We start from the raw sequence: 17871 nt of genomic DNA, 5'->3' as shown, positions 1-17871 counted from the left end.
GTCTGATGGGAGAAGACTCTCTGGCGACGCTGGGTAAGGCGCCGCTGGCTTTATTGGCAGAACAGGCGCGCCCCGTGCCACTCAAATATCGATCAAACAACAAAGTTTATCGGTTAAATAAATTTTTGCTCGTCTTTCGGGCCGCCTCAACATATTTTCCTTCTCCGTGCCTTTTTTAGTTACGAGGGCGGGAGAGGGTGGCTTTTCCCTCCCCCACACCCCCTTTGCACGCCCCTAAATATAACTTTCTCTCATATATGAGTATACTTTAATGAAATTGCACCAGAAAATGTTAAATGGAAATTTTTGGTGGAAAATAATATTGAGGTCAACTGAAGTAAATTTTCCTTCGAATTTTTCATCAAGGAAAATTTTAAAAACTATTTTTTTGCCCACATAAATTACAATGATTTCACTGAGAGCATAAATAAAAGAAATAATAATAAATTTTAACTCTATTTGAGGCGAATTGCCAGAAAACAATGAGGAAATTATTAATATCTCACGCATACGAGAGGAGAATTCAGAATTTTTGCGAGAGATGGTGAAATTGAGCTTTTCCGCTTCTATAGTGGCCATAAAAATTATTTTTTAACACCCCCGGGTTTCCTCTCAAACAAATTCTCCAAGCAATCATGTTGTGAAAATGCAATTAAAAAGAACTTTATGTGTTGGATGATTTTACATATTTTATCAAAAGAAAATTTCGTTTATTAATTTATGGTGATTCATTTCATTAAATTATCCTATGAAAACCCTCTGAGAGTGAAAGTAAATGTTGAGAAGAAAACATCATCGTAAGTTTTGCAAAATAACATCAATTCGCTTTATTTTTATAGCTCACATTCAGTGAAATTGAGATCTATAATCGGGGGATTCACTCAGCAATGTATGGAGAATGCGTAAGAAGAGTAACAAGGTTATAGAATACTTAGTAGGACTGAATGGGCGTAAATATTCAATAAATCTAAGCAATAGTGCTAATTTTTTATGATTAGCAATTATTTTAAACGTATGACGTTTCTTTTCTCAGTTTGACGTTAATTTTTGAACGTTTGACAGTTAGAAGCATTTGACATTTCTTCTCAAGCTTCTCCATTTCTTTTCTAGACGGTATAACGTGTATTTTAACGGCTGATACATCTTTTCTAACGTTTGACATTTCTTTTCTCCGTTTGACATTTCTTTTTCGGCATCGTCGTTAATTTTTTAACCTTTGACAATCAAAAACATTTAACATTTCTTCTCAAACATTTTTTTCTAACATTTGACAGTATAATGTGTGTTCTAACTGCTAACGTTTGACGTTTCTCTTTTTTGACATTTTCTTTAAATTTCTAACGTTTGACGATTAGAAACATTTGACATTTCTCCTCTAACTTTTCCATTTCTTTTCTAGACAGTAAAAAGTATGTTTTAACGGCTAATGCTTCTTTTTTAACGTTTGACGTTTATTTTTTTGGCATTTTCTTTAAATTTCTATTAAATTTCTAACGTTTGACAATTAGAAACTTTTGACATTTCTTCTGAAGCTTCTCTATTTCTTTTCTAGACAAACGTGTATTTTAACGGCTGATGCTTCTTTTCTAACGTTTGATGTTTCTTTTTTTCTGTTTGACGTTTCTTTTTCGGCATTGTAGTTAATTTTCTAACGTTTGACACTTACAAACATTTGACATTTCTCTAACTTTCCTTTTCTTTTATTTAAAAAAAAGTATAGCGTGTGTTCCAACTGCTGATGCTTCTTTTTTTAACGTTTGACATTTCTTTTCTAAATTCTTCCTTTTTCTCTATCACATTGATATCATTTTTTACGTTTTTTTTTAATGTATGTTTTAGCAGAAATATATTTTTTGTAATCTTTTAAAAACGGACCTGAACTTTTAGAACTTTTAGGGGGTATTAAGTCACTCAAACATCCACTCTGGCTACGCCCCTGTTTTCCAATGATCACCCACTTGTTTTCACTTTTCACTAACAGATACTTTGGCAATTTTCCTTCATAGAGAAACGATTATTTTATTGGTGCTTTGTAGAGAGGAGAAAAAAAGCTCATAATGACGTGTGTTTTCACTTTTGGGCAAATAAAAGTCGCACAAAAGCGATATGGGGGGGGGGAAAGGAAAAAAAAACTTAACGATGTGGTGCTTTATATTTTTAATATCTCCACCAAGAGAGAAACGTGAACCTTGAAAAGCAATCCAGCGTAATTCCTTTTTGGATTCCCCGCACCATGTTTCCCGAAGAAGAAGAAGGAGGAGGAGGAGAAAAATGTCGAAAATACGAGAGAAGTTTAATAGATAAGGGAATGCTGAATTAAAAGCGACAACCATACTGTGTTTACCTTTACCCACCCATTGAATATGGTAATAAATGTAATGGAAAATTCACGAGTGAGGAAAATTAACTTGCTAAATAGATGAGATGCACACACACGCGCTTTTTTCCGTGACTTTTGTCTCTTTCTCACACCCTGGTACTCGGTCTAAACCCCGTTTCTGGGGGGCTTCCTGTGTAGCAAAAGTGTCGATGTTGGCATAATTTTTTTTGTTCTTCTTGTTTCCACCAACCACCGAAAAAGTTTCCCATGAACCAATAATTGGTTGGAAGAATTTCTGCTGGCGCGAGGGGGGCCCTCTGGAAAAATTCTTGAAGCTATATGGGGAAAATGTGTAGCAGATTGTCCAAATATCGCTCTGGCGCGCCAGATTACAAACTTTTTCTTGTTAGAATTTCCTTTAGCCAGGGAAAGCCATGAAAAGGAAGAGAGAAAAAAAGAGAAGTCCACCTTCCACTAATATGGAGAAAACTTTTCACCCTCATCGAGAATTTTCTTCATTTTCCCACTTCTTCTTCTCACCAAGGAAAATTCCCATCATGTTTTCCACACACACACAGTCTTCAGTGAGATGCTAAAAGATGGTTCTTGTTTTAAAATTAAAAGAAAAAAAATGAAGAAGAAAAGCAAACTTCCAAGATGATGTGAATTTTTGTGGGAATATTCAGATAATCCCAACGATTTTTCACTGGGAGAAACTCTGTGTGGTTTTTCCGAAAGAATTTTTATCATGGATTTAACTTGCTTAGCAGTTTAGCCTCGAGGAAATAAAATCCCAGACAGAGTCAAATGTCTGCAAGACGAGTTTAAATTGCACCATAGCAATAAAAAAAAAAAACAAGCATTGTGTATTAAAAATTAGTAAATTAATATTGATATAATTCATGTGTTTTCCACGTGATGGCGCTGTAGAATAGGAATTATTTTTATTCGCCTAAGTACGTTGGAATAAGGCATGAATGAAATTCTAGCCTAGGCTAGCGTATGAATTTTCAGAATATTGAGAAAACAAGATAAGTTGTCGTTTCTCACAAATTTAATTCGTCCTGTTTTGAGATAATTCTACGATCTTTAGCAAAACAAAAATAATTTTAGACCACAGTACTTCTGTATCACCCTCTTAATTCAGCGAATATTAACCTGCTCATGTAGTGAGTACATTAAATCGTCTCTCACTGTACTGTCAAAAAGAGTCAATGACAGAATGAGTTTTGCCAAAGATATTCAATACCATTAAGAGGTAATTAAAGTAATTTAATTTTTAATAATAATAAAAAATTCGCCATCTTAGAAAAATATTTTCCATGCACTCTTTGCAAATAATTAACAAATGGAAAGGTTCCCAACGAATTAGTATATAATTATATAATTCACTGATTTGGAACTCCAACAACTAGCGCCATCTATTATCAATTTTATTTCAGCCAAATTGGAATATGAAAATTAATTTTGTAAAAAAAAAGAATTCCAACAAATTAATCCTCTTGATCGAAGGCCACACGCTAATAAACTCATTGAGTGGATTTTGAGTGATTTAGTCGGTCACAAAACAAATTTATATTATGTACATATAGAGAGAGTTCCTTCTCGGCGCGATAGCACAAACATAAACCCATCGTGATAAGAATTTTTTATCAGGGAATCCCAGTCACGATGGTCGTGTGGCACTCTTTCTCACCTTCTGTGCAAACAATTGACTTTTTTTTTCATGCTGCACCAGCGACACTTTCCCACCGTTTTTCCTTATACACATCTCTTGTAAAATGTAATCACGGGAGATGATCTCTCGAGTGGAAGTAACTTTTGCGCTCTTGAAGTCACTCAGGGAGTTAATGTGTTCTTAAAACAGTTTTTCTCATTCGCCAAGGGTACTTGGCAAATGCGACTTCTGGGTGGGTTCATAATGAGTCGCCTTCTCACCCTAGAAAAGTTGGTTTGGGGTGAGATTTTTGCTTCATTTGCTGCACAAGACGACGTTTCTCTCTGCCCGGCCTTGCATGAATGGCACACAAGTAAAACGGGAGAGAGAAGGTGAGGGGTTGCTTTAGGAAAATCCATCATTTTCAATTGTTGACGCAGAATAAAAAAACTGGAATATTTTCTCCCTCATTCACCCCTTTTTTCCATTCTTCTCATCTCTTTTATTACCAGCATCTCAAGTTTCTCAAGATTTTGAATTGAAATTTCTTTTTAAATTTCATGCTGCAGCTGGAAAATTTTTACATGCAAAAGGAACTCTATAAAAATCCGCTAAAGGAAAATCCTTAAGCTATTGTTGATAATCTTTGGGAGAAGAAAAAATAAAAAAAGCAAATTGTAAATATTTTTGTAAATCACATTTTACAACACTTCCTGGATTAATTTATGCGTCAAATATGCAAAAAATTTGATAAAAAAAAGTTGGTACAAAAAATTCCCATGGCGAAGAAAGTTTTCTTCACCCCCGCAGGCTTGAATCCGCAACCCGCCGTCTTGTACATTCCGCGCAAATCATCGGGTACTTCACGTTAAAATTTCCACAGAGTGTGGAAGTGAATGACCTGGAAAATGCCTTCGAGAAGAAATCTCAACTAATTCGTTGGGAGTCTTTTTTTTTCATGTTCCTTTCATTCTTCCTCATTACAAGCACCTTTTTTCCACTCTAGCTCGTCGGTGTCTATTTTTGGCTTTGAATTCATTTTTTTTTTGCCAACTCTCAACTTAGATTTTCTTGAATTTCCACGGAAAAACTGCGAGGAAACATTTCCATTTGCCAATTAATTGCAAATAGTGTGTGGAAGATATTTTTTCTAAGATGGCGATAGCTTTTTTTATTACAAAAATTTAATTAATTCACTTATCAGTTGCAACATTAATTAATTTGTTTATCACTTGTGAAACATTAGCGTAAATATTTCATGCACTGAAACAGATAAAAGATACAATGCGAAAGTCACTGCTTGCTTTTTGTGGCAAAATTTTGGACAAGCTTCACCCAGCTTATTCCAATGGAATTCTCTAAAACACTAACAAAACATTAGCGTAAATGTTTCATTCAATTTTGACGTCACTTATTGGAAAAATTCAAAGTATTTGGCAATTTTTTATTTTATTTTGATGCTTTACAAGATTGCAAGTATTCCGATTAAATCTTCTAATTAAAATTTAGCACGTATAGAAACGAATAAACTCCTTCATTTGCCATAAATAATTTTCAAACAAATCCTTTTTTCAAAATATAAATAAATAAAGAGCGTTTTGAGATTAAAATTCCACGTTATTATCACACAGTGCCACCTACTCAGCTAAAATAGGAAACAATAATTTAGCTTCAACTACAAAATTATTTACGCAACAATTTTAAATTCGTTGCGATGAATTTTTCGCTATTTAGCAAACTTTTGATGCAAATTAAAAGAGACCGAAAGAAAAAAAATCTTCATGACATTTCTAATAACCCAACATGACACGCTTTCATGCAGTTTCTTTTTGCTTTATGATGAGAAAATTCGGGAAATGGGAAAAGTCAGGGAAAAATCGCTTTATGTGAAAACATTTTGAAAATAAAATGTGATGCTTTTTGGTTGAATGAGTGGGTGGATTTTTGGCTTCATCTGCACTATTTTTAGCATTAACACACACTTCAAAATTCAGTTGGGAAAAAAAGAAACCTCGACGAGAGATTACACCCGAGGTGCTGAAGAAAACTTTTCCACCAATCTTTTCTCCTTTTTTTTCAGTTTCCCCCCATTGCGTTCTCAATATTGATTTAATGGACATTCTTTTGGCTTCTCCAAGTGCCTGACGCACTGAGAGAAAAAAAATTTGCCGGCTTCTGCTGCTGTTTGCCCCTCGTGAATGTTGTTTGGATGGATTTTTTTTTATTTGAAATGCTAAAATACGCGCGTTGTGTCGAATAATTTTTCATACGATTTTCATCGTCACAGTTGTGAATTTTTTCGTGCCTCTCTTTCTATTTTCTGTGTGTAAATGATATATTTTTCGGGGCTAATTGATAAGAAAACTTGGTTTTGAAGTTGGGGGAAGCTTGAGGGGGTCGAGTGATGAAAAAGGAAAGACGAAGAAGTAGAAAAAAATTGTAATTGAGTGGCGTCCACCCAGAACGACAGAGATTGTGTGCGATGAATAAGAATTTTGTGTGCAGAATAAATAAGAAAACAGTGTGAGAGAGAGGAAGAAGTAACCCTCGCGCCAATATATCGTTAGAACATTTACAATCTTCCTCTCTTTACTTCGTCTTTAATCTCCCTTCTGCTATGTTCTTCTCCTTTTTGCATATATATACCCGCAGCAAATATATATAATTCACATATATATAGCACAGAGCTGGTTTTGTGCCCAAGTTTGTGCTTTCCCTTTGCGCCTTCCAAACCACCTTATCTCCTACACACTTTGGCACATTTTACACACAGAGCAAAAATCCGCATTATGGGTAAAAGGGAAAGAGGCAAAATGCGAGAGACCCACAAGACCAAAAGAAAAACAATAAGACCAGACGAAGCCACTTTTGTGCAACACCACACAGAGGAATTGAGAATTCGTCTCTCTTTTTCTTCTTTTTTTTTCTTATTTTAGTTTTCTGAATTAATGCCCCGAAAACATGATTACATTGCTCAAAAACTGGTTTCATTTTAACCACATAGTCTACATACATATATATGCGCCATATATAATATGCTTCTGCATCCACGACTTTTCAGAAGACACCATTTCGGACTTTTTGAGACACTTTTTTTTCCTCTTCTTCTCTTAAAGATTTTCGCATGCAAACACGCACACACACGAAAAACGGCATAAAAGCCACCAAAAATCTCCGCAAAGAAATCACCACAAAATCCGCGTGAATAAAAAATCGACCTGGGATTTCTGTCGTCAATAAACATGACTTGAAGTAACAGTTTATAAAAAGACATTCAACACTGATAAGACGTTCTTATCGAGTCCGATTTTTTCTTCATCATCATCGGCCTCTAAAGCACACACAAAAAATCATTTCAGACGCTTTCGCAATTAGGGGGCCTTCTTCTACCATTCTTCATGTTTTTTTAAGGGGCTTATAGGGTCTGAGGAACTTTAAAAATCGGGACAAAGTGCCTAGGATCAGTAGCGAAGCCAGATCTTTATCCAAAGGGGTGGTTTTGACAGAAACATTCTGTTTTTGATTAAAAGAGCTTTAAAAATTGATTAGAACGATTAAAAAGCGTTAAATCCGATAAGTCTAGGACCAAAATTCTTGATTTTTCTCGTAAGAAGTTCTAAGACTTTTTCTATTACCAAATTTATTTGATTTTTGTGAAAAACAAAGGCTTTTACGTCAACTTGTGCATCCAAAATCAATAAATTCCGTTAATTCAGACGTTTGACATTATTTTAAACCACTTAAACATTTGACGTTAAATTTCTCGTATTAGGTTTTGTTTTTAGAAAATCTTTTTACAATTGAAAAGAATAGTAAATTTTATTTTCTTTCTAAATACGTCTGGCGTAGACTTTATAAATTTGCAGACATACCAACAACATACAAAAGAAAGAAATAGCAGAAAGGCTAGTTTCTAGGTTAGATCTTTCAGTCCTTGTCATGTTTTTAGAAATTAAATTCAACAATCTTTCCAATACTTAAAGTTAAAAAATTGATACCTACTAAAGAAGTTTATTAAGAAACGTTGAAAAACATTTTTTTTAAGAAATAATAAAGAAAACCTCATTATTCATACACGAAAAACCCAATTATTTATGTTGCTTTGATATAAATTTATTTTCAGAGCACAGATGACTAAATAGAAGTTTAATGGAGGAAACTGGAGCTACTTGTTACACTACAATTTTAAAGTTACTAATCACCTTTCAGTTTTGATTATTTTTTAAATTTTTGCAAGATTTTCCAATCAGAATAACTATTTGAATGTAAAGTGACATTATCCAGAATCTTGTCAGAATATACTCCCGGACAATTCGCATTTGAATTGCGGATAATATGTAAAATATGAGAAATAAAAAACGAAAGAAAAAATTATATGTGGTTCTAAAGATATTTACAATCAGAAATGCTAAAGAAAAGACATTTTCAAGACATTATTGAAAAGTTTAAAATCAATAATAATTTTTTTTATAAAGTTTAAATTATTTTTTTAATTTATATTTTTGTATTTATAAAAGTCTTGCTTATAAGATTAAAATGCTATCTTGTATATAATAAATTTTTATTCTATTTTGAAATAAAAACAATCAATAAAACTTTTAAGAATTTAATGATTTTAAACATATTCTCTTTTATTCATTAAACAGTTAACTGGGTTTACAAAAAAAGCCTTTTTGCTCTTCTGGTCCATAGAATAACTCATCTCTGAATTCTTATAAACATTTGGAAGGAAGTTTACGGAATAAAAAATTCTTCTCCTTATAGGAAAGTTTTTTATTGGACTTATAAGAATTTAATCTTTCACTTCTCGTCAGCCGTAAACCCTCAAATTTAAATTCTAATCTGGATTGAAATGGAATTAAAAGCACAGAGCTGTTGTGCTGACAAAAGTAGGTATAAAAGTTTTATTGGAAAACCAAAAAAAAATTGAGAGTTTTGTTTGCGTTCTAACTTTCAAAGAAGCCGAATGAGGGAAAATTTCTCTCTATCATAAGTTTTAGTATCTTTAAAAACTTTTAAATTTACGTTCTTCAGCTCTTTTATCCTCTGAATCACAGATAATTGTTCACAAAGAGGTAAGTTCTGTTAAAAATATTTTCTTTTTTCATTTACAATTTGTCCGTTATGAAATTTTTCCTATTCTGGGAAAAATCTTATAAGATTAGAACAGTTTGTTTGTTTCTTTATTCGTGTTTTTAAAGATTCTAATCTGGATTATTTTTCCAGAGCTTTTTATGGGTTTTTCTGACTATTTCCTGGCACAAATAATTTGTTTTTCTTTAACTGTCAAAATCTTACAACAAATTTTAAGTTTTTTGTCAGAATCGACATTCAAATTCTTCTGAATTTAAAATTGATTATTTAACGCTGTTTGTTAATTTGGCAGGTTCTTAACTGATTTGAGATATTTTTCAAAGAACTTTTAGCACTATTTTGTAGGAAATTTATCAACCTACAACTACCTTATACCGAACTTTTCTCTTCCTCAAAGTTTAGTTAATGAATTTCACACTTATCTGAACTTTTAAAGTTGCCAAACTCCTCATGTTTCCCTTCAATTTATATATTTTAATTGAAAATAATTTGCAAATTTTCGTTCTTTCAAACAATTTTTTTCTTTTAGTGTAAAATTTCAACAACTTTTTTCAAGCTTTTTGGGAAAATATTAAAGAAACGTTTGAATAAAAACTTACACCAATTTCAATGCCAAAGATCCTTAAGCGAGTGTTTTAGGGAGTTTACTGGAAAGAACACTTTTTCTTTTCCTCAATGTACACCTTTCTACAATTTTCTTTTATTTCTGCATAAAACTCACACACTTAGAAGATTGTTTTTCCTTTATATATAGCACAAAATATGTCGTATTAACGAGTTCTATAGACGAGAGAGAAGATGCGATTAACCTGCTAATTTATTATATGTTATCGTAATATTTTGGATTAAGATTTTAAAAACTTTTTTCACAAACTTGCATTTCACAATCACTCAAGAATTATTATGATTTTTGTGTTATTTTTTTTTTTAATAAGAATTTATGCGATTAATTTTAAGAACATCTAGCAGATAGAATTTTTTTTAAAGATTTGATTAATTTTTTTCTTTCTTTGTTCAGAACTACACGTGGGTTTATTTATCTTTTTGTTTAAGAAGGATGTAATTGGAATCCCTTAAAAATTTTTTTTAGAAGGATTTTTCAAGTTCTAAGGATTTTTTTTAATTTCTCTTCCTTTAACTTTTTTTTTTAAACTTTTGCTTCCACCACCAACACCTTTTTTGCGGACACACAAGAGGAGCTTTGTCGGAGAATCCCAACTTTGCGGGATTCGCGGTAGTCTCGGCGAATTTTCTTTTCTTGAGAGGTTACTGATTTTTATCCGAAACAAGTGTTAGTGTAGTACGAAACTACGCGGCTTTTGCACACAAAAAAACCTCCTTGTTCTCAGGAAGAAACTTCAGTGGATTTTCTCTGTGCTTCCGTTTTTTTCCAGATTTTCTCAGAATTTTCTTTTCTCAAGAGCTTCTTGCTTTTTTTCCCGAAACAGCGTTTGAATTCAATTCACCGGATTTTTATTTTTTATTAATTTTTCCTTTGTTGAATTCTTTTTTTTAATACATTAATAAGCAATAAAAGCGGCAAAAATGTTGCGGGGATGCGAAACAGCGCGACCTTTCGTACACGTAGTCGCTCGTAGACTGAAGACGGTATTTTGTGAACTGAAATTTTCTGCCTGGCGTCCGGCAAATTCAACCTACTCTGTCACGGACCCACCGTGGGAAAGAGACAGAATATTGTCTGCATGGGATGAGAGAGTAGAGCGGAAGTATTTAGCTATGCGAGAGTGAGATGTATGTATTTATGCGAAATTCATGGAGAGTCATGAGCAAAAATTTCCCCTCAATGGCACGCTATCTCTCTCACACTCCCCTGGCTGTGGCATTTATCAGCCACACGTGAGAGTGAGAGAGGCTATTCAAATGAAAAAACTGTCAAATATGCAAAACACGCATATCAACTGGACTCTCTCTCTCTCTGCATCTGTCAACTGTGGCACTGTGAGAGAGTGAGGGGAATGAGAACGGAAATGGGAAACTATATGCATCCACAGACAGACATTCTAGCTTAGGGGATTAAAATTCTTCCCAATTCTCTCTCGCTCTCTCATCCCTCACCAAGAGAACCTTTCACACCCCACCAGATGTCCCAAATGTGAGAGAGAGATGGAACAACGATCACTGAAAACTCAACAGAAAATGTACATGAGAGAGAGATAGAAGATTACCCCTCCTCCCGCTGACACAGGGTTGGCAACACACGGAAATTCAACCCCCGAAGGTCAAAAGCCCAGAAGGATAATTCTCTTGGGGCGCATGAGGTGAGAAAATTTCATGTGTGAGTGAGATGGCGAGAGAGAGAGAGAGAGAGTAAATGTCTCCAGTGAATCCTTTTCATTATCCTTGACAAGGAAAATGAAGCGGAGCGAGCTCTCAAACACTAAACACCCTTCGGAGGGTGATCATGGTCAAATTAACCCCCATTCGATGAGAAATGGGGATTCTTTTCAACTTTCAACAAGGAACTTCTCTCAAGTATACTCACACTGTGGTTTTTGGGGGGAAGGGGGGCTTTCTACACAAAACCCCTTCCTCCCCTCCGCCCTCTCGAGTCTGGACATAGAAAAGAGAGAGAATATGGGGTAAAGAGGATTAAAATATCGAGGGATTTGCACTGCAAGAAATTGATAGGGATTTTTTTCTTCTCTTTTTCAAATTTATCTTAAAGCTTATAAAAGAGAAAATATATAGTTGAATGTTTTCTTGTAATAAAGAAAGACAGCCAATGATGATGAAATAGAGGAGGATGACCTAAATCGGACCTAGAGCGCTAAATCGGGCTCAAACTTGATGTAAGCTCCTTTTTGGGACTTGCAAATATGGTGGAAAAATCCGTCTGACCAGCTGGACGGCCGTCCGGAAGGTTAAAACAGAGGCGTAGTGACAAATTCATGCATTTTTAGCATTTCAGTTCTATTCTAGAATTTATAATTCCATTTTTAGAGTTTAGAGCTTGACGCTGTTGTTAATCATTTTTAAAATTTTATTTAACGTTTGACGTTTCTCTTAACGAATGACATTTCGTATCTAGTATTTGGTAATTATTTTAGTTTAACGTTGTATTTAATAAAGTTTTTTTTTTCCTATCGGTTTACGATTATTATTATTGCTTGACATAATATCAAATATTTGACGTTTCCTTTCTAACGTTATACATTCTTTTAAAAGAAGCTGTAAAAGAATATTTATTCAAATTGGATGTAAATGTCTAACACTTATTTTCAGTCAGTTTACATTTATTTTCTTATGTTTAAAATTTAAAAATTCGGTTCTCTCATTTGACATTTATTTTAAGATTTGACGTTTTTCCCTAACGTTTAACGTGTCTTTTTAACGTTCAAAATTTCCTTTTCCTTTTTATAATTTCTAACGTAATTTCCAATATTTGACGTTTCCTTTCTAACGTTTGATATTTATTTTACAAGAGTATTTTTTTTAATTGAATGTACGTTTCTTTTCTGTCTATTTACTTTGTCACGTTTAAAAATTACATATGTTCTCTCATTTGACATTTAGTTTAAGATTTGACGTTTTCTTTCTAACGTTTTATTCTTTTTAATCTTAAACGTTTAAAACCTTCAACAATTCCTTTATAATAATTTATATTTATTTAATTGTTAGACAATGTTTTCAGACACGTTTCTTTTCAGTTTGACTTTTATTTTATCGCTTGACGTTTCTTACGTCTTCTGACTTTTGTAATTTCCAACGTTAGATGTTTTATTTAGAATTTCGGTAAATATAAAAAAACCTATCAATAAAAGTCTAAAAATTGAAAAAGGCATAAGTTTTTCTTTTAATTATAAGAATTATATGTACATGCAGAATACGTAAACTGTTATAAAGCGAATTGTGTCATCGTTAAGCTCTACAAATATATCGAGTACTTTATTTTATAACCTATCGAAGCTTACAATTCTTTTTCAAAAAATACAATAAAAGAAATATTAAAATTTAAGGAAAAAAGAGATTTCCCAAATTAAAAAAAAAATCTTTATATTTAAGGGGGAAAAATTGTGATGAATGACACACCCCTTACAGATGCACAGCCAAACCACACACATCCCGAAAACAACTTCCCAGTTTACAAGGAGAAAAAGAAGTTTATCCAAAAAGGGGAATGGACGACGATTTAAGGAAGAAATTCACCGAGTTTATTTATTCTCAGTCCACTTTGTCCTCCATCCTCTCCTTTTTTTTGCAATTGCCAAGACTGCTTCTGCAGCATTTCAGTCCAGCAGAGAGGGAATGTAGGTAGCGTGGAAAAAGGGGTTTGGGATAAATGGAGCAAAAACATCCCCTCGATCATGGAATTGTATACACATAATTGAATTGGTGTGTACAAGAGAATTTTTTTCATCCACTTTGCTTTTTCATCTCCCGTGTTTTTTTTTCTGCACTCTCCACAACTCTCAACTCTTCGACTTTATGCGTAATTTTCATCCCCCTTCTATCACTCTATTAAATTTGAATTATATCACGGAAAATTCTCGCCGAATGCAAACACCTCGTGCGTTTTTTTTTACCCGCACCGATCTAACTAACCCCTTTGCAACTTCCGTTGATTCAGGAGGATTTTGCCGGCGTTTTTTTTTTCGCCATTATAATTTTTTGGTAGAGGGTCTCCGCGTGTAAAAGAAAGGGGTTAAGTTGGCACAATTAAAGTCTTTTTTTCTCTCTATACAGTGAACTCTTGCACGCGATGTTGAGAATTATGAAGGAAAAAAAAGAAATGGAGTGCGTCGGCAAATGCGAAAGGCTTCCCCCTGTTTGAGAGAGTTCGCAGGTGCAAATTTTGTGGTAAAAAAAAGGGAAGTTTGGCAAAATGCAGAAAAACGGGCAGGTCGTTCAATGGAAGAAGAAACAGAAAAAAAATCCCTTTTCTATTTTTATTCTAATAAGTATATACCTGCAGGTAGCTCACACAGGTAGAAATTGTTGTAGATTTTCTAAAGGATATTTGTTTGTCTTTGAAAAAAGAACAATTTCAAGAAATTAATTTTTTGGCATAATCAGTCATATAGAATAATTAGAAAAAAATTGAAATTAGGAGAAAGGAATTTACCCGTTCCTGTATAAAAAAATTCCACCTCAGGAAAAATCAGGATATGCAGAGTAATTTAACCCTTATCCTGCAAAGGAGATTACAAACTAAAAAATCATAAAAACACTAATTTTTCACAAAGATCACTGAGAAAAAACTGTCAAAGCTTTATTTCTTTTTGTTTAATAACTCTTAAAAATACATAGCATATTTTATACTAATGCTTCGTTAATGATTTTTCAAAAGGAGTATACTTCGTGCTTCAAACGAGATAAGAAATACAATAGTGACGTCATTGTTTAAATTTTTTTCGCAAATCAGAAATGTAAGAAGAACTTTAAAAAATTATCAATAACAGAAATACAATGGGGTAAATTGGGGCTAAAAGTTTTTAATAAAAATAATAGAAAATAACCTTCTTTTATACGCAAAGTATTTTTGCTCATGACTATTTACATTTACACATGAATTTACCCAGAGACGTAGCCAGAAATCTTTTAAGGAGGCGTCATACGATTTTTTTTTTAACTTTTAAAGACATTGAAAATAGATTTAAAACAATTTGACATTGCTCGATGGTAATTTCTAACGTTTGACAGTTCTTTTTTAATATTTGACGTTTGTTCTGACGTTCGTTTTGGCGCTTAACGAATTGTTTTTCTATGTTGGATATTTTTTATTGCTGATTGATTTTCTGTTCTGTCAAATCGACTTACTTTTTTAACGTTTGACGTTTTAAAAATTTGATAGTAAATTTCTAGCGTTTGACATTCATTTAAACGCCTGAATTTCTATTATTTAACGTTTCTCTTCTAACTTATGATTTTTCCTCTAACTTTTTTTTTAATTTTAAAAATTTCCCTTTCTTATTTTTTTTTAAATAATTTTTAGCTTGATAATTATTTGTTTTGACCTTTAAAGAGAGTCCCTGGAATTACTCAAAAACTCTGTAAGGTCTTTAAATAAATCATATACTAGGACAGGGTAAAATTTACATGGAAAATCCTTTTTTAGTCAAAAGACTGTTGCAAAAGGAATTACAAATGAATAATCCCATTTTAAATACATAAAAAGCAAAGCAACAAAAATATTGTAAAACATCGCAAATACATTTTTTTCTCCCCAACTTAACCCATTCAGAACCACAATAAAGTGCTTTTGCATTAAATATTGATGCGTTTTTCCCGTGAAAAACCACATTCTTTTATTCCACTGAATCCGCACTTTGGCACTTAATTAATAATTCAGAGAAAAAGAAGAGAAAAAAAATGTTGCGCCGAGGGGTTTTGAAAATTCTCTTTTGTGGCACGTGGAAAAAGCTCGCACGTGAGAGGGTTAAAATTAAGTTGAGGGTGGATGACAAATTGATTTGAGTTTACATCTCTTTGGCTTGTTCTTTTGCATTTGGCACAAAGTTAACTTTTTACTTACACACACACCCACCCCTCATGAGTTTAATGCCTTGCAGACTATCAGGGTGTGTGGGGGTGGACTCTTCTACGAAAGCCACGGGGGGAAATGCCTTCGAGGAGGTACTGTCGGAGAGAAGAAAAAAAACCAACGAAGAGATGTTCTAGGGGAGAGAAAAATCTAATACAGCTTGGCAGAATCGCTGTGTGGCATTTTAGGCTAAAGGTGTGTAGAGAAGCTTTTTTTTGTGTCCTTCGAGGACGTTTTTTTTTGCCTCTTCGCTACTCCCGGGAGAAGGGAGCGAAGAAGCAAAAAAAAAATGTGGGTTGATGCTTATGCTAAAACATATTTTGCTGAATGGAAGACGAAATGGAAAATAGAGGGAGGAAAAGTTGAAATTGGAATGGACGTGCCAAGGATTCAAAATGAATATCAAATGTAGTTTACTCTCCCGCACTGCTGCTTTTTTTTCGCCCCTTCCTCCTATGGCTTCGTGATAAAAAAAAATCCCCACCCGAATTTAATGAGGATTGCAAGGAGAGAAAAAAATTCCTTAAAACTCCTCCAAATGCAGCTGATGGTGGAAAAAAATCCTCGGAACCCATTAAATAAATTAAATGTAAATTAAACACAATATTATGTACATACATAATTTAAGGCATATTGCAAAGTAAATAACAACAAAACCACGTTTTTATTATTCAATTTAAAATCACTTTATAAAAAAAAATAATATAATTAATAAAATTATATTTACTCGAGAATTCAATTATTTTTCATGCTGTTTATTTTTACGCTATGATTTGCATTTTAAAAAATACATAATACATTTCCCCGGAAGATAAATAAGCCATTGAAATAAACTACCCCATCCCTATGCAGTGATGAATCATCGAAGATGGGGATAATTGATTAATTGGTTGATGAAGGAAAAATCACAAAAGACATTTTGTCATGTCAATTCATGTAAATATCCATCAGTCATTGGCTTTTCCCCACAAGTACAGTTTTTTCTTCTTTTTGGGGGTAGAAAGGGCAGTGGAAGGGTCAAGTTTTAGCCATTTTCTTTCCGGTCTCAATTGAGTTGAAACACCCTCTATTCGGCAAATAGCAATTTAGTGCGAGGACATAGCGGAAGAAATATGATGACATTTTCTCATCTCTGACCAGCCTTTCTGGGGCATCCGAAGGCAATAGAGACGAAGAAATGATGAATTTTCTTCAAGAAAATGAGTCTACTATGTTAGTATAAAGACCCGATAGGGGAATGTGAGAAGAGACAGATGAGCTAGGATTAGAAAAAAATTTTCTAATTTATAATTTCTCTTCAACCTTTTATAACATTTCGAGGATAATTACCCTCTTCATCAGGTATTGAAGTAAAATGGAAGTCACGTCAACAGTGCTCATTTGTAACAACTGCAAAATCCACAGAAAATCATCTTAAAAACGAACCGTTTTTTGGCTTTTACAGCCATTTGATCTCACTTCTCAATGAACCAATTGCAATTCTCTGAAGGAAAACTCCTCAATGAATTGATATTTCTACCAATTTGTGCACAAAAAAGGAAAATCCTCAAAATACAAATGAAACGAGTGAGGAGAAAAGTGAATTGAGTAAATCAACTTCACCTCTTCCGTTCAATATTCCATCTCAAGATGACATCCCAGTGTCGACGATGTGTATTGTTGATGGAATTTTTCTGTGAGAAATTTTTTGGAAAAAAAACTTCAACCCCCACAAAATCAATATATGTATGTGTAGTGCACCAGCACACCCCCCCCCCCCCGCTCCCACCCAGAGGGATAGCTAGAAGTTGCCCACTTGGCAAGATTGCAGAGACGTGAAGATGGGAAAATGCTTGTCGATTTGAGGGAGGAAGCCAAAGTGGATGTATAAAGTTTTACGGTTATAAAATGCTATTTCGACTTTATATATATTTATATTTTTCAGTGGGGTGGCGAAGGGGGTGGATTAGGAATACTTTTGGGGATACCGTCAACGATTGCACTTTTTAACTACATCCTTTTCAACGTATATAGCGCTTCTTTCACACACCCCCCACCCCCGTCAATCTTCCCAATTTCTCAGTCGAATGGTCTTCTTCATGTCTCTTATTTTTGGATTTATTTGACGGATCTTCGTAAAAGACAAAATGACTATGTGGGTGAATTTGTACGGAAGAGCTGACACATATCTTCAGCAAGAGAAATTGTAGTTTTATGAATTTTTGGACGTAAAATTGTTAAAAAGACAATTCTTAGAATAAATAATTCGTTGGAAAATAGAAAATTTCAACAAATTTCAAAAAATTAAAGATTTACCTA

At 33.6% G+C, this 17871-nt stretch overlaps 1 protein-coding gene across 27 annotated transcripts in view; it reads right to left on the bottom strand.

The window, feature by feature from the left end:
• The window catches only part of LOC129794686 (protein muscleblind), a 279292-nt gene that overhangs the window by 233549 nt on the left and 27872 nt on the right, over nt 1–17871 (bottom strand). For 3 of the 27 annotated variants that reach the window (XM_055835507.1, XM_055835513.1, XM_055835510.1), the window contains exon 1: nt 9671–16365. The exons of 8 other annotated variants lie outside the window; for them this stretch is intronic. The gene's annotated coding sequence lies outside the window, so the exon portion shown is untranslated. Of the gene's footprint in view, nt 1–9670; nt 16366–17871 lie in introns of those variants that run through there. 16 more of the 27 variants (XM_055835525.1, XM_055835526.1, XM_055835527.1 and 13 more) reach the window with 14 other exon arrangements.

The sequence above is a fragment of the Lutzomyia longipalpis genome, chromosome 4, assembly GCF_024334085.1.
Source record: "Lutzomyia longipalpis isolate SR_M1_2022 chromosome 4, ASM2433408v1".
Taxonomy (NCBI): domain Eukaryota; kingdom Metazoa; phylum Arthropoda; class Insecta; order Diptera; family Psychodidae; genus Lutzomyia; species Lutzomyia longipalpis.
Note: the sequence above shows the minus strand (reverse complement) of the source record. Positions and strands in the feature narration are given on the sequence as shown.